Source organism: Bos grunniens, chromosome 2 (genome assembly GCF_055505025.1).
Source record: "Bos grunniens cultivar Pamir isolate PY7600 chromosome 2, Bosgru_T2T1.0, whole genome shotgun sequence".
NCBI lineage: Eukaryota > Metazoa > Chordata > Mammalia > Artiodactyla > Bovidae > Bos > Bos grunniens.
The window spans coordinates 108,466,900-108,493,536 of record NC_141166.1 but is presented as its reverse complement, the minus strand read 5'-3'; the positions used below and the strand labels follow the sequence as shown (position 1 = coordinate 108,493,536).

The following is a 26,637-nucleotide window of genomic DNA, read 5'->3' as shown; positions in this document are numbered from 1 at the left end:
TAAGCTGTGGAAAATTCTTCAAGAGATGGGAATACCAGACCACCTGATCTGCCTCTTGAGAAACCTATATGCAGGTCAGGAGGCAACAGTTAGAATGGACATGGAACAACAGACTGGTTCCAAACAGAAAAAGGAGTACATCAAGGCTGTATATTGTCACCCTGCTTATTTAACTTATATGCAGAGTACATCATGAGAAATGCTGGGCTGGATGAAGCACAAGCTGGAATCAAGATTTCCAGGAGAAATATCAATAACCTCAGAGATGCAGATGACACTACCCTTATGGCAGAAAGTGAAGAGGAACTAAAGAGCATCTTGATGAAAGTTAAAGAGGAGTGAGGAAGTTGGCTTAAAGCTCAACATTCAGAAAACTAAGATCATGGCATCTGGTCCCATCACTTCATGGCAAATAGATGGCGAAACAGTGGAAACGGTGACAGACTTTATTTTTTGGGCTCCAAAATCACTGTAGATGGTGATTGCAGCCCTGAAATTAAAAGATGCTTACTCCTTGGAAGAAAAGTTATGACCAACGTAGACAGCATATTAAAAAGCAGAGACATTACTTTGCCAACAAAGGTCCGGAGAGTCAAAGCTATGGTTTTTCCAGTAGTCATGTATGTATGTGAGAGTTGGACTCTAAAGAAAGCTGAGCGCCGAAGAATTGATGCTTTTGAACTATGGTGTTGGAGAAGACTCCTGAGAGTCCCCTGGACTGCAAGGAGATCCAACCAGTCCATCCTAAAGGAAATCAGTCCTGAATATTCACTGGAAGGACTGATGCTGAAGCTGAAACTCCAATACTTTGGCCACCTGATGTGAAGAGCTGACTCATTTGAAAAGACCCGGATGCTGGGAAAGATTGAAGGAGTAAGGAGAAGGGGACAGCAGAGGAAGAGATGGTTGGATGGCATCACCAACTCAATGGGCAGGAGTTTGAGTAAGCTCTGGGAGTTGGTGATGGACAGGGAGGCCTGGCTTGCTGCAGTCCATGGGGTCGCAAAGAGTCGGACACGACTGAGTAACTGAACTGAACTGAATTAAGGTGCACAATAGCAAGAGGAATTCAAAAAATTCTCCTAAATATTACTCCTAATTGTCTTAAGATTTAAATCATGTTTGTCACTGTAGACTCTCAGATATTTAGAAAGGAGAAATTGAAGTTGCATAGTGTCCCATTTCACAGACCAGGAAACCAAGGCAGGGAGCTGATGAAAAGTAATTCATGTGTTTGTTAAGGAGTATGTTGGATACAGAAAAGCACTGCTGCTTAATCCACACGCAGGCTCTGACCCAATTTCCACTGAGCTTATCCAGTGCCTCTGATGGGGTCAGTGATGCACTGGCTCATTCACCCGTGTTCTCTAATCTACTGCTCAGAAAGCTGTGTGTCATCAGTTCTGTCATTCACACTTCAGAGGAGAGAGGTTTCGTAAGGTAATGTAATTTTCACAGGTTCGAGAAAGTCAGTGTCAGGATTGGGATGTGGACAGGGTCTTCTAATTCTAGGATTACGGCTTTTCCTCTATACTGTGTTAATTTCCATGAACGGATGGTTGGGGCAAAAAGGGGTGGAATTTTCCCCACAAAACACCCCCCAACATGCTTTTCATGTCCAGAATCCCCCATCATTCACATCTATGTTCTCATCATGTGAATGACATAAACTTGCAAAGATGGGAGAGATAACATCTGGGTCTGGAGGTGCTGAGGGTAACTACAGAGGTCAGAAACATCTCTGGAGGTGGGAAGTGTCTGAGATACCTGTAATTGTGTTTGTGTGTGTCCAGAGTTACATAGCCATCTCTTTGTACAGCTGCTTAATACATTTTCTGATGTTCTTTTTGTACTCTGGTTTCTTTCATTTGATTACAGACACCTAAAGGATAAGGACTCTGTTGACGGTTTCTCTTGAGTCTTTTAACAGTACCTAGAGCAAAGCTGCGGAGAAGGCAATGGCACCCCACTCCAGTACTCTTGCCTGGAAAATCCCATGGACGGAGGAGCCTGGAAGGCTGTAGTCCATGGGGTCGCTGAGGGTCTGACACTATTGAGCAACTTCACTTTCACTTTTCACTTTCATGCATTGGAGAAGGAAATGGCAACCCACTCCAGTGCTCTTGCCTGGAGAATCCCAGGGATGGAGGAGCCTGGAAGGCTGTAGTCCATGGGGTCACTGAAGGTCTGACACTACTGCGCAACTTCATTTTCACTTTTCGCTTTCATGCATTGGAGAAGGAAATGGCAACTCACTCCAGTGTTCCTGCCTGGAGAATCCCAGGGATGGAGGAGCCTGGTGGGCTGCCGTCTATGGGGTCGCACAGAGTCAGACACGACTGAAGTGACTTAGCAGCAGCAGCAGAGCAAAGCTGTTTTAAGTTTCCTAAGATGCCTGTGAATACTACTAAATTATAAAAAAATCCAATGTTGCATGATCTTACTTATAGTCTAAATAGCAGGGAACTTGGGGAATGCTCAAAATAGACTATTTAAAAACTCCCTTGGTAAAACAGTGCTTGAACCAGAGGAAAGGAGACCTTAAAAATTAGAATTCTGCTTAACACTGTACCTCACAGCCTTCCTTTGAATTGATTCTCCTCCTATTTTTGTGTTTTGGTAATGTTATATTCCATGTCACTCATTTATAGCATGCTGGAGTCTCATGCATACATGCACGCTCAGTCGTGTCCGACTCTTTGTGACCCCATGGACTGTAGCCCACTAGGCTCCTGTGTCCATGGGATTCTCCAGGCAAGAATACTGGAATGGATTGCCATTTCCTCCTCCAGGGGTATCTCATGAGCTAATTAAAAATAAATGTTTTGCAAGTATGTATGTTATAAGTTGATGGTAGGAAATCTAGAAATTATAGAAAAGTATAAGAAAGAGAAGAATATCATCCATAGCTCAGGGATAACTACTATATCCCTGGTTTTGGGTACTCTAACTTTGAGTTTAGTTTCCATATGTATATGCATATATAATCTCTCTTTCTTCAACTGTGTGTGTGTCTCTTTCTCTCTTTATATGTGTTTACTTTAAAAAATTGCACTCATCTCACACGCTAGTAAAGTAATGCTCAAAATTCTCCAAGCCAGGCTTCAGGAATATGTGAACCGGGGACTTCCTGATGTTCAAGCTGGTTTTAGAAAATGCAGAGGAACCAGAGATCAAATTGCCAACATCCGCTGGATCATGGAAAAAGCAGGAGAGTTCCAGAAAAACATCTTTTTCTGCTTTATGGACTATGCCAAAGCCTTTGACTGTGTGGATCACAATAAACTGTGGAAAATTCTGAAAGAAATGGGAATACCAGACCACCTGACCTGCCTCTTGAGAAATCTGTATGCAGGTCAGGAAGCAACAGTTAGAACTGGACATGGAACAACAGACTGGTTCCAAATAGGAAAAGGGGTATGTCAAGGCTGTATATTGTCACCCTGCTTATTTAACTGATATGCAGAGTACATCATGAGAAATGCTGGACTGGAAGAAACACAAGCTGGAATCAAGATTGCCGGGAGAAATATCAATAACCTCAGATATGCAGATGACACCACCCTTATGGCAGAAAGTGAAGAGGAACTCAAAAGCCTCTTGATGAAAGTGAAAGTGGAGAGTGAAAAAGTTGGCTTAAAGCTCAACATTCAGAAAACAAAGATCATGGCATCCGGTCCCATCACTTCATGGGAAATAGATGGGGAGACAGTGGAAACAGTGTCAGACTTTATTTGGGGGGCTCCAAAATCACTGCAGATGGTGACTGCAGCTGTGAAATTAAAATAGGCTTACTCCTTGGAAGGAAAGTTATGACCAACCTAGATAGCATATTGAAAAGCAGAGACATTACTTTGCCAACAAAGGTTCGTCTAGTCAAGGCTATGGTTTTTCCTGTGGTCATGTATGGATGTGAGAGTTGGACTGTGAAGAAAGCTGAGTGCCGAAGAATTGATGCTTTTGAACTGTGGTGTTGGAGAAGACTCTTGAGAGTCCCTTGGACTGCAAGGAGATCCAACCAGTCCATTCTGAAGGACATCAGCCCTGGTATTTCTTTGGAAGGACTGATGCTAAAGCTGAAACTCCAGTACTTTGGCCACCTCATGCGAAGAGTTGACTCATTGGAAAAGACTCTGATGCTGGGAGGGATTGGGGGCAGGAGGAGAAGGGGATGACAGAGGATGAGATGGCTGGATGGCATCACTGACTCGATGGATGTGAGTCTGAGTGAACTCCGGGAGTTGGTGATGGACAAGGAGGCCTGGCATGCTGCGATTCATGGGGTCGCAAAGAGTCAGACACGACTGAGCGACTGAACTGAACTTTAAAAGATGAACTGGAATTATATTCTTTACAGTTTATACTTTTATGCAACATTATATCATGAACATTTGAGCATTTTTTTGTAAACATACCTTTTACTGGATAGAAAATATACCATCATTTGTACATAGTATAATTTAACTGATTTCATACTGCAAATATTTAACTGGTTTAAATTTTTTGTCTCAAGTAACAGCATAAAGAATTTCCTTATTTCCAAATCTTAATCTGTACCTATATTTATCTTCCTTCTTACAGAGTTCCAGAACTCACATTACTGGTTATAAAGGCAGAAACATTTTAGGTTTTCTGGGAAGGTTAAATTTCCTACTACAAATTACACATGGGAATGGTTATCTAAAGGAACCTCATCAGCATTAAACTGTATCATTTAAAAATTAGTGCTTCTGCTCTGAGAGGCAAATGATAATATCCTATTACTACTTTAATTTGCAATTTTGATTGTTAGTGAGTTTGGGTTTTAATAAATTTATTAATGTAATTAAGGAAACCTACTTCATTAGCTTAAGTTCAGTCTTAAGAATAAACAGAGAGCTACAGAAGCAAATATCCAAAGGCCAATGATTTCTTCAGTTTCATATAGAAAAATAAAATTCTGAGAATGACAACAGCAAGGAAAACTGTTCTTCATTTTTTCCGTAATATTCTTATTTTAATATGGGTTATAGGTGCTTGCTGGGATCAGGGTATAAAAAAGGTAGGGGACTTTGGCTCTTTAATCCATGTTTATTGTAATGCTAACAAATATTCAAATGATGATTATAAGAATGATTGTTAGAAAGTCTGAACATACTAGCTCACATAGTTTACTGTAACATGGGATTCTTTTCTTCAATTTTTAAATTATTTTTTGTTTTACAATGTGTGTTGGTTTCTACTACACAACATGAATCAGCCATAATTATGCATATATCCCCTCCCTCCATCCTACCCCTCTAGGCCATCATACAGCATCAGACTGGGCTCCCTGTATTATACAGCAACTTCTCACCAACTATCCATTTTACACACAAGAGTGTGTATATGTTATGCTACTCTCTCCATTGGTCCTGCTCGCTCCCTCTCCCGCTGAGCCCACAAGTCCATTCTCTATGTCAGCAGCTCCATTCCTCCCCTGCAAATAGGTTCATCAACACTACTTTTCTAGATTCCATATATGTGTGTTAATGTATTTGTTTTTCTCTTTCTGACTTACTTTTCTCTGTATAACAGCTCTAGGTCCATCCACCTCACTAGAACTGACTCAAATTTGTTCTTTTTTGTGGCTGAGTAATATTCCATTGTATATATGCAACACATCTTCTTTATCCATTCATCTGTCGATGGACATCTACGTTGCTTCCATGTCCTGGCTATTGTAAATAATGCTGCAATGAACATTGGGTACAAGTGTCTTGGAATGTGGTTTTCTCAGGGTATATGTCCAGTAGTGGGGTTGCTTGGTCATTTGGTAGATTTATTCCTAGTTTTTAAAGGACTCTCCATGAGAAATTACTTTTTCAGTGATTTTATTATTACCCTGCTTAAACAGTCACATGGTGGTTCAACAAAAGAACAACTGAACACTGCTGCTGCTAAGTCGCTTCAGTCGTGTCCGACTCTGTGCGACCCCATAGACGGCAGCCCACCAGGCTCCCCCGTCCCTGGGACTCTCCAGGCAAGAACACTGGAGTGGGTTGCCATTTCCTTCTCCAATGCATGAAAGTGAAAAGTGCAAGTGAAGTCGCTCAGTCCTGTAAGTCTAGGCATAAGTAATAGTCTTTCAATAGTTCAAAAAATAGGACACTATTTCAATTTCAATCTGAAGCATGGATCTTTCAACTGAGTATTCGGAATAGCTAGCTATCAGTTTAAGGGGAAGGCAATGGTACCCCCCCTCCATGGACGGAGGAGCCTGGTAGGCTGCAGTCCTTGGAGTCGCTAGGAGTCGGACACAGCTGAGCGACTTCACTTTCACTTTTCACTTTCATGCACTGGAGAAGGAAATGGCAACCCACTCCAGTGTTCTTGCCTGGAGAATCCCAGGGACGGGGGAGCTTGGTGAGCTGCCGTCTCTGGGGTTGCACAGAGTCGGACATGACTGAAGCGACTTAGCAGCAGCAGCAGCAGCTATCAGTTTAACCATACTTTCTGGTGTGGATTGGGACCTTTTTATGTCAGAAGAATAAATCTCCTCCAAGTTACTAGATTGATAAGAATAAATGACCACCTGGACTTGGGTATGGTTTCCCCAAGTTGTTTTACTTTGGAATCAGCTAACAAGTATGCAAAAGAGTGGTAAAAGATAAAAAAATAAATAAATAAAACAAACACATGATTGGATATGGTTCCCACTGCCTTTGAAATTCTTTCTGGAAATACTGAAGTATAGTACTTTAGCAGCCTATGAGGAGTGATGAATCTGCTAAAGGAGCCTAGAATTTTGTGCTCACTGAATTTTGTAACCTTTGCTTAGGAAAGTTCATGCAGAATTGGAGAGTCTGACCACTACCATATAGGCAACACCTTGTTTTTCTGCAGTTAATTTCTTCTTCCTTCTATTTTTCACTTATCATTTGGCCTAAATAAGGATCCAAACCTAACATGCCTCTGCTGCATGTGACTTCCATTATTTCATGCATCTTCTTATGCAATTCTTTGTAGAGTTTATGGTAAATCATTTTAAAGTGCCAGTTATGGAAACATATCCATGAACTATAAATTTAATATCATGAAAATGCACAGTAAATTAGGGCAAGGTAAACTTGATACTAATGTTTTCCTTATAAATAACACACACATACACATATATGTACCATACATATATATGTAAATATTATATGGTTGAATTATACCTTCAAATATAATATTATATATATATATATATATATATATAATTAAAAGTTGCTTCTAAATTACCTGGTTCTAGAATCCATTCTAAATGGGCAAAAAATTATTCTATGAGCTAAAATTTATATATAGATAAATTCATTAATTGATTTATTCATCCTAAAAACACTTATTGAGTTAATATTTGCCAACTGCCCCATTCATTCATTCATACCTCAACACAACACACATTAATTCCTCCTCTCCTCAAATCAATGCACTATGCCACAGTGAACAGGCTATTGTCCTTTCACTAAGAAGCTCAGAGAAACTTTTGCTAAAACTGATAGTAGAGGCTTCAGATCGCCTCTGTCTAGAAGACAATTTTTTTTTTTTTTTTGGCTGGGAAAATTCTGCATTTAAGAAATTAGGAAACATTTGGACAGCTCTATTAAGTGATAATTATCTTTTGACAGGTATCAATAAAATTTAATCAGTATCACTGCATATGTTTAGATGAGCTTTAGAAGAGTAATATATTTGGTAAGTTATATATTTGCAAGTGCTAAAATGTTTAGGAGATTAATAAGGAAACATAAAACTAGACTGACCTTTAATCTTGTAATTACAAATGGAAATGCATATGTAGCTAATCAAAAGGTCTTGTGCTGCATATCTAAAAGTAAGTTACCTTACTGATTCACTGGGTCTCCAAAATTGAGACTCTGTCTTAGAGAGCATTTCTACTTCCACAAGTTGTAAGCCATTCAGGGTTACATGATAATGGATAGCAGTTAAACACAGGGCTTTCTAGTTACACAGACTTGAGTTCAAATTCTGAGTTAGCCATTTATTAATAGTGTGACCTAGGGTAGATATTTAACCTAAGCCTGCGATTTCCTTGTTCATAAAATAATAACAGTCACTTTCCATGGTTGTTATAACAACTAAATGAGATAATGTATAAAAAGCTTCAGTGACACTTCCTGGCACTGAACAAATGCTTAATACATAGCACTATTATTACACAAAATATCATTATGACTTTCTTCTCAGGTCAGCTTTAAAAAATAACCAATTTTAAGAGCACGTCAAGATACTGTGTTGTTCAGGGCTTCTAAACCAACTCATCTAGGGGCTTACTTTGTAGCTTGTCAATCAAGCAACATGATTCTGATTATCCAGTTTATCAACCTAATGTCTGGGACTAGAAACTATGCCAGCCTTTTTGGTTTCCTCTGTCAAATATTAATGAGCTATTTTACATAGAAAAATCCTTTCTGTCTAACAGAGAGTTGAGCTATTAATAAAAGGTAGCATAACTTCCATGCACTAAGTTATTGGTAAAGCTCTGGCAAGCAAATCCTAAGCAGAACCATCTTTCTCCCATTTTTATTTAACTATTGGTTAAATTATTGATTTCCAGGTTCTGATTAAAAACTGCCTGGCCAAATTCCAAATATGAGTGAGACAAGGACTCTCCAATGAATGCTATACTTCTGGGCTTTCCCTTTGACTTGTTGTTTAGCTGTTAAGTTGTGTCCAACTTTTTTCCAATCCTGTGGACTGTAGTCTGCCAGGCTCTTCTGTTCATGGGATTTTCCAGGCAAGGATAAATAGAGTGGGTTGCCATTTCCTTCTCCAGGGGATTTTCCTGACCCAGGGGTGGAAACTGTATCTCCTTGTGTTCGTAGGCAGGTCCTTTGCCACTGAGCCACCTGGGAAGCCCTTTCCTCTGATTACTCCTCATTTTAACCTGGCCTCTTTCCATTCCTTCAATTTGTGTACAGTAAGAGGTGTTCTAAGAAGAAATGTCTAAGAGGTGTTTCTAAGAAGAAAATCTGTTGAAGGTGGCCATGTGAAACCACTTTAGTCATCTTTGCTACAAATTCATGCATACATGAAAAAATATATTCAAATGACAGCTAAGGAGTATATTTATTCACAGCATGTTGGAGATATCAGTTACTCAGAACCAGAGCTATTTGACTGTAAAAAACAGACATATTTAGGATTGTATGGAAAAAGGGAGAAAATAAGTCTTTATGGTATTTCCAGTATAGATAGGTACTACAAAGACACTTCCACGAGTTATCACATTTAGTTCTCACAAAGATCCTGGAATGTATTATTAGTCCATATTTTTAAGTCAGGAAACAAATAACTGAAATAAAATGCTTTCCCAAGATTGTAAAGCCAACAAGGCGTGGAACTATAATTTGAACACAGAGCTAATTGCAAAACCTATCCTTATTGCACTACTCAATGCAGAAAACAGCTTGCTTCTCCAAAAGGACTTATCAGTTCTTAATAAATGTTTACTGGACCCCTAGCTGCTGTCAAGGATGGGGCTGGGGAGAGGCACAGTGAAGGCCCTGGGAGATCGAGCTTTTGACTTAAGGAACTAAACATCTAATTGGGCATTTATAAATTTCTCTGACATCCTAAATTTTCTATGTCCATTTACAATACTCAGAATTCACAGAGTACTTCATGGCCTAATTAAAAGGGGCCCTGATGTAAAAAATGATACACTTTTAGCATAAAACTTAAGAGAAAATCTTTGTGACTCTGGCTTAGGTAAAGATTCTAGACTTAGTACTAATAGCGTGATCCTTGAAAGATGAAAGTTGGTAAATTGGATTTTATCAGGATAAAAACTTTGCTCTGAGAAAGACACTAAGAGAATGAAAAGACCAGCCACACATAGAAGGGGAATATTTTCAAACCACAACGCCAACAAAAAACTGATATCCAGACTATATAAAGAACTCTCAAACTCAGCAAGGAAAAACCCAATTAGAAATGAAACAAAGATTTGAATGGACATTTGGCCAAAAAGGATAGGATATACAAGTGGAAAATAAGTACATGAAAAAATATATAATCTCATTAGTCTTTCAGCTCAGTTCAGTCGCTCAGTTGTGTCCGAGTCTTTGTGACCCCATGAATTGCAGCACGCCAGGCCTCCCTGTCCATCACCAACTCCTGAAGTTCACCCAAACTCACCTCCATCGAGTCGGTGATGCCATCCAGCCATCTCATCCTCTGTCGTCCCCTTCTCCTCCTGCCCCCAATCCCTCCCAGCATCAGGGTCTTTTCCAATGAGTCAACTCTTCGCATATTAGTCTTTAGAGAAATGCAAATTAAACCTACAATGAGATATTATTGTATCCCTATTAGAGTGGCTAAAACAAAAACTAAACAAGCAAGCAAAGAAAGAAAGAAACCCTGACAACAGCACTTGTAGAGGAAGATGTAGACCAACTGGAACATTCATGCACTGCTGGTGGAAATGTCAAATGGTAGTCATTCTGCAAAACAGTTTAGCAGTTTCCCACAAAGTTAAACTTATACTTATCATATGACCAGGAAATTCTACTTCTAGGTATTTCAGATGAAACGAAAATTCATGTTAACACAAAACTCTGAATGCATTGTTCGTATCTGCCCAAACCTGGTAACAAGCCAGGTTCCTCAAACAAGTCCCTCAGCTGAGGAATAGATTAACTATGGTATATCCATATAGTAGAATACTACTCAGGAATAAAAATAAATAAACTATTGATATCTGCAAGAGTATTTACCTCCCTGCCTATCTATTTACCATATGTACTGCATTTGGATGAATCTCCAATGCATTATGCTAAGGCAAAGAAGGCAGACTCAAGGCTACTGTATGATTCCATTCATACCATATTATGGAAATAACAAAACTATAGAGATAGAAAATAGTTCTGTTCTCTGTTATGGATGGGGAAAGAGTTAAATTACAAAGGGGCAGCAATGGATTTTGGGGAGTATAATGATGGAACTATTTCGTATGTTAATTGTGGTGGTGCATTTGTCAAAACTCATAAGAAATACATGCCACAGAGTGAATCTTATTGTACACAACTTTTTAAAAGATGAAAATTAAATTTCAAAATAGTGAAAAAAGAAGACACTGAGATTTAGGAAACTCGGCAACAGGCTCTACTCTTCCCTAGTTAGCTTTGGAGGAAAGCAGAAAGCATCTGCAGGGACTGGGGTCTCACTCTAGGCTTATTTCTCGCGTCTGTCACATCTGTACTCTCCAGAGCTGTGCAGACCAAAGTGACAGTTTACAAGGTCTGGGAGTTCAGAGGCTTCTTTTGTGTCTAGTGGGGTTGGCCTGGGATCTCAGAGCTGCTAGACTGCCTGTCCATGGGCACCAGGTACCCTCAGGAGAACCTAAGTAATTCAATGCAATTTCAAATACAATCTTTTTTTTTTTTTGCTGCCACTTAGCTCTTTAAAGATAGATTTAATAGAAAAAGTTCTTATAATAGCTAATCCTTTAAAGGTGAGAAAATTAGGCAATTTTGGAAGTATATTACCTTTCTAAGCTGACTAGGATCCTGTTAAGCAATAATTTTCTAAACGGAATAGCAAATGTAACAAGACTCTAATTTATGATTAAGACATTAGTAAAAGCAAACAGGATCCAAAGGCACCTTGGCTATTGTTAGAATCTCCCCACACTCACTACCAAGTGCTACCAAACTTTGCAATTTCCAAATGCCTTTCATGTACTCCAGGGAACTTTAAGTGCATTTTCAAGGTAGGGAGATTTGAGGGGTCTGAGAGAGTCGCTGGTGACACCACCAAGGAAAAGATGAATTTATGAACTTTTCGGAGGCAAATATCTACTATACACACTGGGAATAACCTTTATTTTTCCAAGTGTCAGTCTGAGTAGCTAACATTTTAATTTATGGCCTGATATCTTTGAGAATAAATGTGTTCCTGTCATCAAAATAACTGCCTCTCCTGTGAGTGGAATTTGCAATTGCACCATCATTCCACATCCTCTAACCCAGAGAGGATGTGTCTTACAAGTTAGCAGGCTTTCCTCAGAAGGCGATGTTGTAGACACTGAGAGCGGAAGTCTTTTTACCCACCAGTTTTCAGACCACGATGGCTAATTTCATTTAAGGAAAACAAACCACCACCAGTCAGAAGCAAAGGTTCGTAATCCTACCATTCAGGGTAAAGATTTTAGTTTCTGGGAACCACGGAGTGAATAAATTATTACAATGTTTAGAAACTTCTTCATATACTTAACAAATGCCTTTCTCATTAGAACTGTAAAGATTAATAAAACTTTCTCATATAATTCTCCTTTTGAAAAGATTCTAAATTTACCCCATTTAGCTGGAGAAGGGAATGGCTGCCCACTCCAGTATTCTTGCCTGGAGATTTCCATGGATAGAGGAGCCTGGCGGGCTACAGTCCACGGGGTTGCAAAGAGTTGGACAGGACTGAGTAACTAACACTTTCATTTTCACCTCATTAAGGCCAAGTGTAACTGAAATGCTCATTTTTCTCCTTAACCTGGCAAGCTGGCAAATACCCAAAGACAGTCATATGACTACATCCTTGTTTGCTTTCTCTGGTCTTTGTAAGGCTCAGACTACCCAGGCTTCCCTGGGGGACACCCAAGCAGCCGGTCTTCTGGTGTGGATCAAGATTCAGTGTAGAAAGCCATTACTTATTTTCACATCTTCATGTTCTAATAAATCTGGGGCTGAAGGAAAGCAATATGTGGAGTCTTTCCTTATTTGCATTCATTATTTGCTCTACTATGTTTTGGGCCCTTTAGCTAATTTGGAATGAATTGAGGAATAATTATTTTTCTTTTTTTTTCTTAAAAGTATGTTTATCTAGGAATAAAATTATAAAACTCATTAAACTCTCAAAGTGTGTTCACTTTACATATTTATAAAAGCATACTCAAGATGCATAAATAAAAATGAGTGTTTTTTGTATTTATGCCAACCTAATTTAGACCTTTATAAAACAATAACAGGGTAAGGTTATTTCTGAGACTAACCCAATCATGTCTTTGGGTTTCACTATGCATCTGCATGCCTACACCTGGGTATGCACTTCCTTCTCAGCTGTGTAGGCAACTGCTACATATTTAATGTAGATTACAGCACTATTTGGAGCTCTTACACCTGAAAAAAGAAAATGTTTATACTGTTAATAATTCTAGTGAAAAGTATAAACTATACTATAGAATTAAGAGGGAAAATGAGAAGTCAACTTTGGAATATTGTAATCTATTTAGGATTAATTTATAAATATGATAATGGGGATTAATGCTGGAACCCTAATGATTCTTTGGAATTCAGTGATGAAATAGAGCAGAGGAGTTTTGTGAAGGAAAGGAGCACTGGATATTTAATGTGGACTACAGTGCTACTTGGAGCTCTGACACCTGCAAAAAGGAAAGTTTTCTATTGAAACAAATCTTGCTATTGAAATGAGGTAACTGTATGCATGAATACAAGGTATCTCTTCCCATAACACTCAAAAATGGAGTGTTTTATATTCCGTAACTTTTAAGCTAGAGTGATTTCATTTTCAAAAGCATCTCCTCTACTTCCATGTAAATGACTCTTGGCTGCATTCTATCCCAAACCTTTGGCCTTCATGAAAACTCATCAGGACTAGGATCCTTTGTCTTCAATGATGTGGGTGCAGCTTCTATTTTCCTTTGTTCCTCTTAAGACTATTTAGTACTTTTCTTTAGGGGCTAATAAGGAATCCAGTAATCAAAAGACTTTCTTTCTTTAAACATAGATACACTATGTTTCTATTTTCACACCTGAATAGTTTTCAAAATACTAGAGTTCTCAAAATGCCTCTGTTGGACACAGACTACTGAGAAGGAGGGGCAGACCACAATTTATCTTCTCTCTTGTCTCAACAGATGCTGTCCACTTTGTTTAAAACATGCAGTTGTTATGTTCATTCCAAATGGTTTATTTACTCTTTTATTGATAAGCTTATTAAACCAAGTTGTTCCTTTTGCCCTTCCTATCACTAATAATAGAAAAAGGCAACTAAAAGTGGAAAGGAAATATTAGTTTCCCCCATCTTTACTTTCATGAATATTTTCAGCACTTATTTTATTTCAAGATAAGAGTCTGCTGACTTATCCACTTATGGCATTTTCGTAACAGCTAGTATCATTCTGTAAACCTAGGTACTTGGTAAACATTTGTTGTTTTTAATTATTTTAACCACAAATGCAGCTTAATTATTATGAAACCTAGAGGTGACTTTCCGAATATATAGTAGTAGTTTCTATGAAGAAAATAATGTATTTTATTAACAGATTTAATTTCACTACATGGCTGTTGAGTTTTTATTCACCCTGTGGGCAAGAATGATAGCAATTGTTTTAAAGTCACAACTCCAAGAGTTCTTTTTGGGCTTGAAAGCAAACATTTCTTAGTAAAAGATGAATTCTTACAGAAGAAAGAATTTTGCCTTTGGGATCTTATTGGTTTTCTCACTATTTCAACTTTAAGCTAGCTAAATTGAGCCACTTCTGAAATCCTTCACACAAAATGTTCAACCTAAATTCCTCTCTTGCCTCTCAGGTAAAATTTGGTGGAGTTCATTCTTCACAAAGGAGCCTGGATACATCTCAAACTCTGTACGTGAAGGGTCATCAGCCCAATTAGCACATAAATCATTAAGCAAGAAATAGGCACCCCACTCCAGTACTCTTGCCTGGAAAATCCCATGGATGGAGGAGCCTGGTAGGCTGCAGTCCATGGGGTCGCTAGGAGTCGGACACGACTGAGCGACTTCCCTTTCATTTTTCACTTTCATGCATTGGAGAAGGAAATGGCAACCCACTCCAGTGTTCTTGCCTGGAGAATCCCAGGAACGGGGGAGACTGGTGTGCTGCAGTCCATGGGGTCGCTAAGAGTCAGACACGACTGAGCAACTTCCCTTTCATTTTTCACTTTCATGCATTGGAGAAGGAAATGGCAACCCACTCCAGTGTTCTTGCCTGGAGAATCCCAGGGATGGGGGAGACTGGTGGGCTGCCATCTCTGGGGTCGCACAGAGTCAGACACGACTGGAGCGACTTAGCAGCAGCAGCTGTGTTAAATTTTACCTTTTCACTAGATAGTTTTTCAGTTCAGACTTCCTTTATAGTCACAAAGCCATTTCTTTCTTTAAAAATGTCTCAAGAATCCTAGGGCATTTGATTGACCTGAGAGGCAGGAGAAGTGGTCTGCCCCAGAGGAAAAAGATCCATTTCCATCTTTTTGAAAATTTTTGAAGTTACAATCTCAGCATTGTCACGAGGATGTACATTTTCTTTCAAAAGATAATTGCAACTACAAAGGAATGGAGTAGAAGAAGGAGTAGTTCTTTTTAGAAACGCCTATTCATGACATGCTGCTGCTAAGTTGCTTCAGTTGTGTCTGACTCTGTGCGACCCCATAGATGGCAGCCCACCAGGCCCCCCCCCCCGTCCCTGGGATTCTCCAGGCAAGAACACTGGAGTGGGTTGCCATTTCCTTCTCCAATGCATGAAAGTGAAAAGTGAAAGGGAAGTCGCTCAGTCGTGTCTGACTCTTAGTGACCCCATAGACTGCAACCCACCAGGCTCCTGAATCCATGGGATTTTCCAGGCAAGAGTACTGGAGTGGGGTGCCATTGCCTTCTCCGATTCATGACCTAGTAATGTGAATTTCACTGATACTGTTTTAATGGATTTATATGAAAATATTTTAAGTCACAATTTTCACTTAAATATCAGTTGACACATTATTGTGCTAAGAACTATAGGGGGAAAAATGAAACATTTTGAATCCAGAACAAAGGGGGTGAAAACTACTGAGTGGGGATTACTGAGGTGTTTGCTTTTTAATTACCTGCTAACCTGTGCCTTTCTTTACTACATGTATATTTTTTAGACTATTAATAGTAAAAAGGAAAAGTTGAATCTGATAATTCCCCTCTCATCTGGGCTTCTCCACGCCCTCAAAATTCCAAGTTGATTCACTAACTAACATGTATTGTGTACCTGCTGTGTGCTAGACATTGTGGTGGTGAGTCAACAATGGACAAGGGGCAGATTGATTAGAACTTGGTATTCAACAGACATGAGAGCCCATGAGATCTGACCCCATTCTTAAATCTGTGTAGAATAAATGTCTTGGTTGAACGCATTTGTAGGAATCAGAGACTTTTTAACCTGTGATGTTGGGTGTAGAGAGAATCAATTTCTTATCTTTATTTACAGATGTTGAACTTCCTTGTTTGGAAAAGACTTTAACCTCTGAACAAAGAGCCAAAAAGATGCTTGTGAAATGACAGAGGTTTGTTTCGCTTACCCTAGCTAGTTACAAAGCTATGAAGCACTTGTTCACGGCCTTGGGTTACCATACAAGACCTCTTTCAAGCATCTCTTCTTTCTGTTGCTTCTACTTCCCCTTGAACATCCAGTGGACAATGGAGAAAAACACTCTGATTTATAGTATTACCAAACAACACCATGAGAATGAATAAATTTAAATTAATACATACAAAGAGAAAAGGAAGATATAGTGAATCCACTGACTTGAAATGCATTCTTCCTAGCAACACACGTTCAACCTGTAACTGTATTTCTTTGATAAATGCGTCCTTTAAAACAAAAACAAAAACAAAAACAAAAAACACATGCTGTTTCCCCAAGGCAGAAGGACCTGATAATGACAATAGCAACACTGTTCTGATGGAAATGGTGCTTTGTATCAATCCAGCATCATATGAAAATCTATCTTTTGCTGCAGAAGAAAAAAAACTGCTTCTGAACTTTTAACTTGAACTTTTTTTTTTTTTTTTTTAATTACAGAGAAGGTGCTGAAAACAGGCTAAACGACCACTAGATGACCACTGTTTCACTATTCTGTATTATTTTCTGTTACATTTTCATCCGGAAAAGTTATCTAGAGCCCTGGAACAATGTCGCTGAGGAATGCACAAGCAACCAGAGGTTGTTCTCAGGGAACTCGGCCAAATCGGCACACATGACATCGAACTGTAAAGCTCTTGGCACTCCAGTTCAAATACACTGCATCCCAAACCCTTTCTTGAGTGCGTGGAGTGAACTCTTTATACAGCGTTCACACAGTTAAATTAAAGACAGTGTATTATGAAAGTCAAATGGTGACATCGTTCTCTCTTTTTTCCTTCTGTAGAACATTAAATGATCATATGAGACTTATTAAGCATCCTAATTTACAGATGGTAAGACATAAGACTAGAAATAAGGTAGCTTAAGAAACTACTGGAGATGTCAAAGGCTTAAGTGTCACCTGCTATTCTTTAGATTGGCTTACTTACAAGAGGCTTAATACATGTATAAGGCAAAATTAACCTGCCAATAGAAGATAATTTCCAAATGACTGAAAAGGAAGATGCCAAGAACTGAAAAAAATCCAGCAGTTCATTTTAATCTCAGAAAAAAGGGTGACTGTGGCATCATGGGCCTGATTTCTAGCAGGTCCTTCCTGGCCCTTTAATGCACAGCAATGTCCTGATTTCCTCTGTGTTCATCATGTTACAGGCAGTAGGCCGGCATGATGATTACTACCGTGAGACCCAGCTTCCGGCATCGGCGCCAACAATTCGCCTTCCCGTACCCGGGGTCCTTATCCTCTCAGAGACTCACAAAACTGCCACTGTCATCATAATTCTGGGCACGTTAATATTATAAATTGTGACCTCTAGACCAAAAATAGTTCTCTTCATTTATTATGAAAGAGGATCTTTTACTTTCATTAGAAGCTTAAATAAGTGTAAGTCTCCCCTCTCTAGTCTAGGACGAACACAGCAAAAACAAATCTTTGAGGCTATTAATTTTGTGTTTAATTTTTCATGTGACAAACTAAGGATGGCTATAGCCTTAAATGAATTCTCGAGTCCTTCTCAAATGACCTTCTTGGCTGTTAATCAGACTTTCAAACTAGTACCCTGGGTTCAGACTCCAGTGATGAGAGAAAAAGTTGGGCGAAATAAATCCAAGAGCACAATCATGTATTTTTCATTCTGTGCTTTCCCAGGAGCAGTTCAACTTAAGTAAACAAACCCTCAAAATGGTGCCTCAGCTATAATAACATCCTAATAGCCCTAGATGGACACAAAATCAATGCAGATCTATAGACATTTTGAGTTCTCCCTTTATAACAGGATATGCACTTTGTAAGGTAAAGGAGTAGCTTATTACAGATGGGGCTGCAGATGTCCTGAGCACGTTAGCATGCTTCAGTGTTTCCCCATGTGGTTGCCTCTTGTTTCCTGTCAGGTTGGAGAGAAATGCCAGCAGCTCAGGACAGCACAGTGGAAAAAAGAAGCACTTTGGTCCTGGGATTCAGCCTTGACCCTGCCAACTACTGGCTTGCTCCAAACAACCAGCTCTCAGTAGGGGCTTCTTTGACCTCCATTTTCTCCTTTTTTCCTTTCTATGATACCTTATGGATGCTTCCATTTTAACATTTGCATGACATTAGAAAAACATGGACTTCCCTGGCAGCTCAGTGGTAAAGAATTCACTGGCCAAGCAGGAGACCCAGGTTTAACCCTGGATCAGGAAGATCCCCTGGAGAAGGAGATGGCAACCCACTCCAGTATTCTTGCCTGGGAAATCCCATGGACAGAGGGGCCCGGTGGGCTACAGTGACTTAACAACTACAAAACAAGAAAAATAGATGACTATCCTTCAGTAAGATTTCCCTGTGTTCCAAATGAAGTGATTTACGTACAAATTTATATACTAGAACTTCATGCAGGTAAGTAATACTATCCTCATATTCCAGTTTTTCACAAAGCACCAGGCTGTGTGCTGGGCATTCTTTCCTCCCTGTATAGTCACAGTACAAGGCTGTACATTATAAATGAGGAAACAGAGGAAACTGCAACCCAGGAAAGTTAAGGTCACTCAGCTAGTAGACAGACAACATGTGATCTGAACCGGTATCCAAAGCCCGTACTCTAGCCATGGTCATACTCTCCTGCTCCCAGAGACTTACATATCTGTCTTTTGCTACTAGTCTGTGGGCTCTTTGAAAATGGGGACAACATTTGAGTCACTCATTCTCTGTGTGCCTTACACAACGTTGGAATTGAGCAGTTATATACAGTTATATTGCGCTCATCTTTTCAAAAAAGCTTTTACTTTCTCTGCCTAAAGCAAAAAGCCCAGCCTCTAGCGTCAGTTGGCCATTAAGGAAACATTTCAGGAGGGCATCTTTCCTGGAGGAAAAATGCTGCAAGGCTGAGAGCCTACCACACCTACCGCTTCTCTCTGTACAGAGTGGCCACCCACAGACGCCCTGGGCCCAGGTGGACATGTTTGTCTCAGGCAACACAATTTTCCTCCAACTCGGCTGACTAGGTCAGAGATCTAGGCCTGGCCATCTCTAGACTGGCTTGTGGCACCAGAGATAACTTGCCTGACAGCCTGTGTAGTAACTAAACTAATCAAATCCTCTCCCTGAGAGATTACATGCGAGGCACACAGAGAAGCAAGGGGCTGGAGTCACTGACTGGCCCGGCAGAGGTGCTGGTGCACCGCCCACGACAGGCCTACAAGGCAGCTGAGCCCACCTCCTCGGCTTCCTCCCTTCTTTTGCATCTCTACCACTGAGAGCGTCTCAGAATATCTCAGAGCCAGTTGCTGAGGCAGGGTGGAGGAGGGGCCAAGGGTTAAAAAACTGATGAAAACACATGATCCCAAGCTTTAAGGAGCTATGATCTAATGAGGCAGACAGAGATGTTCATAGGTGATTATAATCCAAGAGTAGATAGCTTGGCTGGACTGGACTCTGCATCCAAGGGCTCTCTAAAAGGGGGTCCTGGGATATCACTACCCACCTTCATTACAGGTCTACTTGACAGCTGGGAGTGGAGGGAAAGAAGAGGAAGGGAAAAGGGTGGAATCTGGGAAGATGGAAAAGAGAAAACCCATTATAATTCTGCTCCCATTTGAATTCATATATTTCAGTAATTGCCTGCAGTGCTTATTAATGTCATGTTTAATAAAAACTCTGAGTATATTTTGAGTGAGTTTGGTGCTGAGGGACAATTAGTAGATGAGTTACAGGACTGCATCAGGAAGTGGGGACCGAGGATGACTTCTTCAAGCCTGAGCTGAGACATCTGCTCCTCTCCTTCATCTGAGGGGGGTGAAATCACACCCTGAATTATGAGCTGGCTTTAACGCACCCTGGATGTCCCAGTGCTAGACCTTCCCCACAGTTAGAAAGTAAATAGGGAGCCAAATCAAATCAACCAGACTGACCTTTGTACATGTACAAGGCCTGGGTAAGGGGACCCTTTTTTTCAGATTATGATGGAGAAGGCCATATCCTTCCAGAAACTTAACTGATCATTCTTTTCTAGTCTGTGACCAAGCTACCTAAACAAAAACTTGAGTTTGCTGAAGGGCAGCTTTGAGAAACAGTGGCTCTTGCTCCTCTAGTCTCCCAGGGTGATGGGGGTTGCTCAGCTGGGCCGTAGTATAATGGTTTTGATTGGATGGGTAGACTAGGGTTTTATTTCACACAGCTCATTATTATACTGAACTGAATGGCCACAAAGGCAAATTATGTCCTTCAGCCTAATAACAGCTGACTCTCTGTGAATGTTTATGGAGTAGCAGGCCCCTTAAAGCTATGCTTCTTCTTTATCATCTCCTCTGAGGTTGTGAACTATGCCTATTATTTAGTCTGATATTGCAGATGAGGAGGGAGATACTTAAGGAAATAACTAACTTGACCCAAACAACGTGGTGGTTAGTGGTGAAGACATGGGATTTGAACCCCCTCCTTTGGACATAAGAAATCCTTCTATTTATTGCCCCAATATTCTGCTTCCCAACATTCAAATGAAGCATTTCATGTGCTTACAAAGAGAATGGGAGTGAAAACAATACATGTCGTGTTTCTGGAATAAATGCCAGTAAATTGGTCAGCCCTTCTGACTGATTTCTGTTCAAGCACCAAGATTTTCTTGGATATCTACATGGTTGCTTTCTCTTCCCACTTCTGGAATTCTCTTATAGTGATTTTTTTTTTCATCTCTGCAGAAATTTTCTAGTTGAAACACAACAGTGGAAAGGAGTGATGTGAAATAATTTCTTACGCTGCCCCAGCTTAGCTATTCACTAGTTTAGTCCACAAGTAAAGCAATGCATATTTCAAATGCCATCCCCTGAGTAGCCACAGTCTTCAGCTTCAGCCTGCTGAGCCAAAATTAATTAAGAGATGAATATCATAATAGAACAGTATTGATCATAGCATATTACTAAGAAGTGTTGGTCTGTGTTAATTTACATGATTCACCATCAGCACTTGGTATATTTACATATAGTTAGCACAGGTATTTTGTCTGCATAGACAGATATATTTTTGAGTGGTGGCAGAACTCACCTCAGAAATGATCCATATATTCAATTGCTTGTACCTTTTGTCTCTACCCACACCCTGCCCACCACACACACACACACACACACACACACACACACACACACACACACAAATACACACACTGCTGGCCTCACCGCTTCCATATTGGCTACTTGAAAACATGTATAGCCTTTGAAAATATGAATATTTGGAAGAAACAGAAATGTTGGCATAAATGTAGGAAGCATCCTGGGGAACAGACTTAGGGTGGATGCCTGGGCAAATCCAACCTTCCTATAAACTCCCTTTCTGCACAATGATCTGAGTATTTCTCTTTTATTTTCGTGCAGGCTAATATGCTACACTGCCTGCCATTTCAACAATCAGAAATTCATTAAAAAATAAACAGCCTCTTTTAAAAGACAAATTATCTCTTTGAAAGTTAGGGGGCTGTTGGTCATTTATCTACTTAATCAAATTTTCTCAAATTTCTTTTTATACCATTTATTTCAGACAAATTGAGTTTAAGAATGTGAGTTTTGACTGAGCACTGGGGAGGGAGGAAGTATATTTTCTATCCCAGGCTCATCCTTGACTCCAGGAAAGGGAAAAAATTCTTTGTCTTCCCTCCTCCTTCAGAGGGCTTTATGGGGACATTCAACTTGCACAACTCAACTGGCTGATTTTTTCTATTCCATATCTTAGATATGTTAAGGATTAAAGAGCCTTCTGTGGACTGGCTTGGCAGTTAACCCCTGTGTGTGTGACACACGGTTTCCAGAGGGAACCATGCTCTGAAAATCGAACATCTAAGCTGCAAACCGATCTTTGGGACAGAACTGTTTGAAATTGGGGACTGTGTGTGCATGGCTTCAGGCTGTCTCTCCCCTCCACCCCACAGTACATTCATCAGACACTGACTGTTCAAGCATGGAAATGCTTATCAAAACAGACGGCTCGAATGCAGAGCATGGCTCTGTACACAAAGCTGAAACATCTGGATGAACTGTAGACTAAGCATGCTACTCCAGATGTCTTAAAATAATTAGTAGGGCAGGCTATACATTTCTATGATTGATTTTGTTTTCTTTTTGGTATTGAGCAGCCCTAGTCTTTGTAACTGCAATGTTCCTTACTAAAACCCACATTTATTCCAGAGAGGCAGGGTGCATTGAACTCAGTGGGTGCATTAGAGACTGGGGGGAGATTAGTTCTGGGTTCTCTTGTAAGATGCAGACTTGGTGTAGATCAGGAAAAGGGGAACGAGGTGAATGGCCCGTCTGTATAAATTCCTTTTTATCCTTTTCCTCCCTTTTGGCACTCTACTCTGAACCAGAGGCTTGATCTCAGTTCGATTCCAGCTATTTTAAGCCTCTTAACTTTCTGTCCTCTTTCTAATGTGTGTCCTGTGAAGCCTGATTCAAAAGCAGGATGTACTCTATTGCAGTTTTTCTCAAAATGAGATCAAGAGCCTCAAGCAGAGAAGCACATTGACTGTTTAGTGTGAATGCTGATTTCTAGGTCCCACTTGATCTTCCAACTCAAAGTCTCTGGAAGACCTGTCCTGGGAATCTGTCTTTTAAATAAACTGTCCAGGTAAGTCTAGTGCAGGCTTAAGAGAACTACTGCATTATAGCCTTGTTCTGATTGCTTCAACTAATGAAACTTTCATTTCAATGGTATTAACCTAGAGAATTTAGATATCAAAGCAATGAAAGAAAAGTTATAAGTCAAAATATCAGGGTGCTTCTAAAAATGTAATGCAAGCAAGTTAGGAACTTGGTCATTTATCACAGATACTTGCTTTAGAATCTATTTTGAAGTATGTCGGGCATTCTTCTCTCTGAAATCTGATTTCCATCTAAGATCAATAAGGGAATATTTATATTGCCAATATGGTGACCATTTATTATTTGATTTTTAGAAAATCCTTGCCTCTAAGCAATTGACATTCAAAACAAATCACTCCTTCATTAGCCATAATAATGCTTTATTGCCTTTGTTCTGAAGTATTCATTTTATTTCCATTATCCCTATTGCATAAAGCAGGCACAAAACCAGCAGAGCCCAGTTTATCACAGGCAAATTGAACAGAGAGACTAAGTGAATATGATTTGCTGGGTTTCCCTTTCAGATTAGCAACCAGAAGAGTTCATCTTCTCTAAGAGCCCTCAGTTGGTCTGTGGGAAGCAGTTTGAATGAAGAAGGTCTGCAATATAGAGCTACAACTCTTCCAAAATCATTGTTCAGCTGATTTATTGCAGTCGAACCAATTACCAAGTGAGCTGTTTGGCGTCGAGGCAAACCACTTGGTGAGGAAGGAGCTTTTCCACGTTTTCAGGGGAAGGGCAAAGGGAGAATTACAGAAACAGTGAGGACAGAGTGCATTTCAAAACCTCCTCAAGAGAGCTGGCTCTGAGGAGGTTCTGAAATACAGACAGACACAGGTGCTCCTAGAGATGGGAAAAGCTTCACCAGGCCATTTCTGGCGTCCAAACTCAACTGTCTACATGGAGAATGGGAGGTTAAATGAGTGGCTTACAAACCTGGAACCTCACAGCCAGAGCCGAGGTTTCACATCTCAGCAGCTTGTGTGGTCGGGTTTCCTCTGCTGGTGGTGACTCTCCTAGCCTCAGAGGGCTGTAGGTCAGTGGCTGGAACACACTGAGGGACAGGTTCAGGGTATTCCTCAACTCTGGACAACTGTGAGTGGCCTCTGCTATCACCGTAGTTTTCCTGTTTTTTTTTTTTTTTTTTCCCCCTCCTGATTTAAAATGAGTGCTATTCTTTCTTATTGGAAATGTAAATTTCATAAAGAGCTGGCCATATCGTGGAAACTCAATATATCAATCAACTTCAAAATAAAATAAGTGCCACTCACCTTCCTGTTTCAAATTCAAGTATTTAGTTGCATTTGGATTCCATGAAATGGCTCTTGTCTATAATGCAATAGGATCTCCACTGATGCTGATGGGCTGCCTGGCACAAGGTTCTTTTCCAGAATCAGCCTTGGGCCCACGGTTAGGTAGATTTCCTAATATTTACCCTGAGAGTCAGGAGTGCTGAGGACAGTCAGTCTGCTTGCCTTCAATGACCTCCTCTCTCCTGGCTCCCTCAGGAAGCATCTCAGTTCCGTTTATCTCAAATTAAGCTCCTCTGCTTCCGTTGGTCACAGCAGCTCCCCGAATGTGAGTGCCGAAGAGCCGTGTGACAGAGCCATCAGGCCTGCTGTTTCCAGCTCTTGTGGGGCTCTAAGATGAAGTCTGTTTGGTATTCAATTTAGAGCTTTGTTCACCTAGGCGATATTAATTTCTCTGAACTGGAATGCATTTATCCTTTCAGGCCAATCTTATCTTAGAGAGAAGCCACTAATTGTGAAATTAAAGGGTGGTTATTATTCTCCACCAGTGGCAAAACCCACACTTTGTTAAAGAACAAACAGAATATTACTTTATGGGAAATTTACAATAAACCTACCCAAATGGTATATATGGGTTGACGCATGGCTATAAAAGCAATGTGCTTTATATATTCACGCTGCCTTTATATAATTAACACCAGGCATTCTTCTTCCGTTTGTAAGTACATCAAAATTTTTGTCGCAAAAAGTAGAAATGTTTTATGAGTGTTTAAATATACACATAAAGGTTAAAAACATTGTTCTCTGTATTTTAAAAATGCCTACAATAACTCATCTTAAAATGTCTACCGAACATAATACCTATAATGCTGTTCTTTGTTTCCACTCTTTATCTTGAAAATGCTTCCATTTTCAAGTTAAACTCTCACTGCATCTTTAAAAATCTTTTTTACCATGTAAAAGTTCTTTATGTGTCAGAAAAAAAAGGGTTAGACAATATGACTTTCAGTAGCTAAGACTCTCATGGAACAATGCAGTGTTAGGCATAAGTGTCTGATTTTTCTGCCGAGGTATAAATGAGACTTTATAAAGACAGAGTTCATTTTTGGCCTCGCGGTTTTTGTCCTATGGAAGCATAATACATGCAACCCTAATTCTGTCAGCTGCTGCCTGGTTCCTGGGTCTTGATTATCTCCTTCCCTAGTCTTTGCTGTGCTATCTGTAGACATCTACCCAACCTGTAGGTCAGAAACTCGTCACATGTTCCAGTGGTCCCTTAATTAAATCTTGTGATATTCCAGGAATTAGGTTGTTCGGGGGAGAACTTGAGTGTCTAAGTTAACTTCTGAAAACAGAAGTTTCCATTTTTTGAACATCTCATTAACTACTCTCTGCTTCCTCCCACGCCCTCGCTTCCATCAGCTCCCCCAAAACAGATAGCTTCTCATAGTCCAGAATGGTGCCTACCAAGCAGTCCAGTGTTCTTACGAGAATTTACTCTTGTTTCTGAATTGTCCACAAGGTTAGGGCCCCATTATATTATTATTATTTGGTCATACGGTGTAACATGTGGGATCTTAGTTCCCCGACCATGGATCAAACCCGTGCCCCCTGCATTGAAAGCACAGTCTTAACCACTGGACTGCCAGAGAAGTCCCAGGGCCCCAATATCTTGGTAATTCCTACTTCCTTAAGGTTTGGATGGATTCTGATTTGGAACAGACATACTAGCAAGTTCCTGGTCCAAACTTCTCCTACAACCAGACTCCTTCCTCTATTCTCACTTCAATGCACCCCACCCCACATTACCAGCACCTGGGAAAACATACTGGATGGATCTGACTCTCTGCTGCCTCTGCCTGGTCTCACCTGGTCCTTTTTGGGTCATTTACTCAAGCACTTGTTACCTTGCATCCTGCAAGCCTAGAGAAAGGGTTTGCCGGTATTAAGATACCATTTTAAATAACTCATCAGTGTCTAAAAGAACCCCAACACTTTTCCCACATGAATGTGTAAAGAAAGTTTCTGTGATCGCTATTTTTTAGTACTGTGCCAAAACATGATCCCAGGAAGCTGATTTACACTAGGGCAATCCTTGTTTTGAATGAAGTTTTATTTGAACACTACCATGATCTCTGCTCATTCAGTTATATGTGGTTTATATCTGTTTTTGTGCTACACTGGCAGACTTGAGTAGTCATGACAGAAACTGTACAGCTCACAAAGCCATAAATAATTACTACCTGACCCTATATATAAAAAGCTTACCAAACTCCACCTTATACTCATCCATAACTTCATCTGTTTGTTTGTATCCTAAATAGACTCCTACCTGAAGGACTAGTACCTAGGTACCAAGATGTCTACTTTGTTGAACTCCAAATTATTTTCACCAAAAGG

The 26,637-nt window shown here is 40.0% G+C and overlaps 1 protein-coding gene across 22 annotated transcripts in view; it reads right to left on the bottom strand.

Annotated features, from left to right (window-relative positions):
* The window catches only part of B3GALT1 (beta-1,3-galactosyltransferase 1), a 629,012-nt gene that overhangs the window by 90,984 nt on the left and 511,391 nt on the right, over positions 1–26,637 (bottom strand). The window lies entirely within an intron of this gene.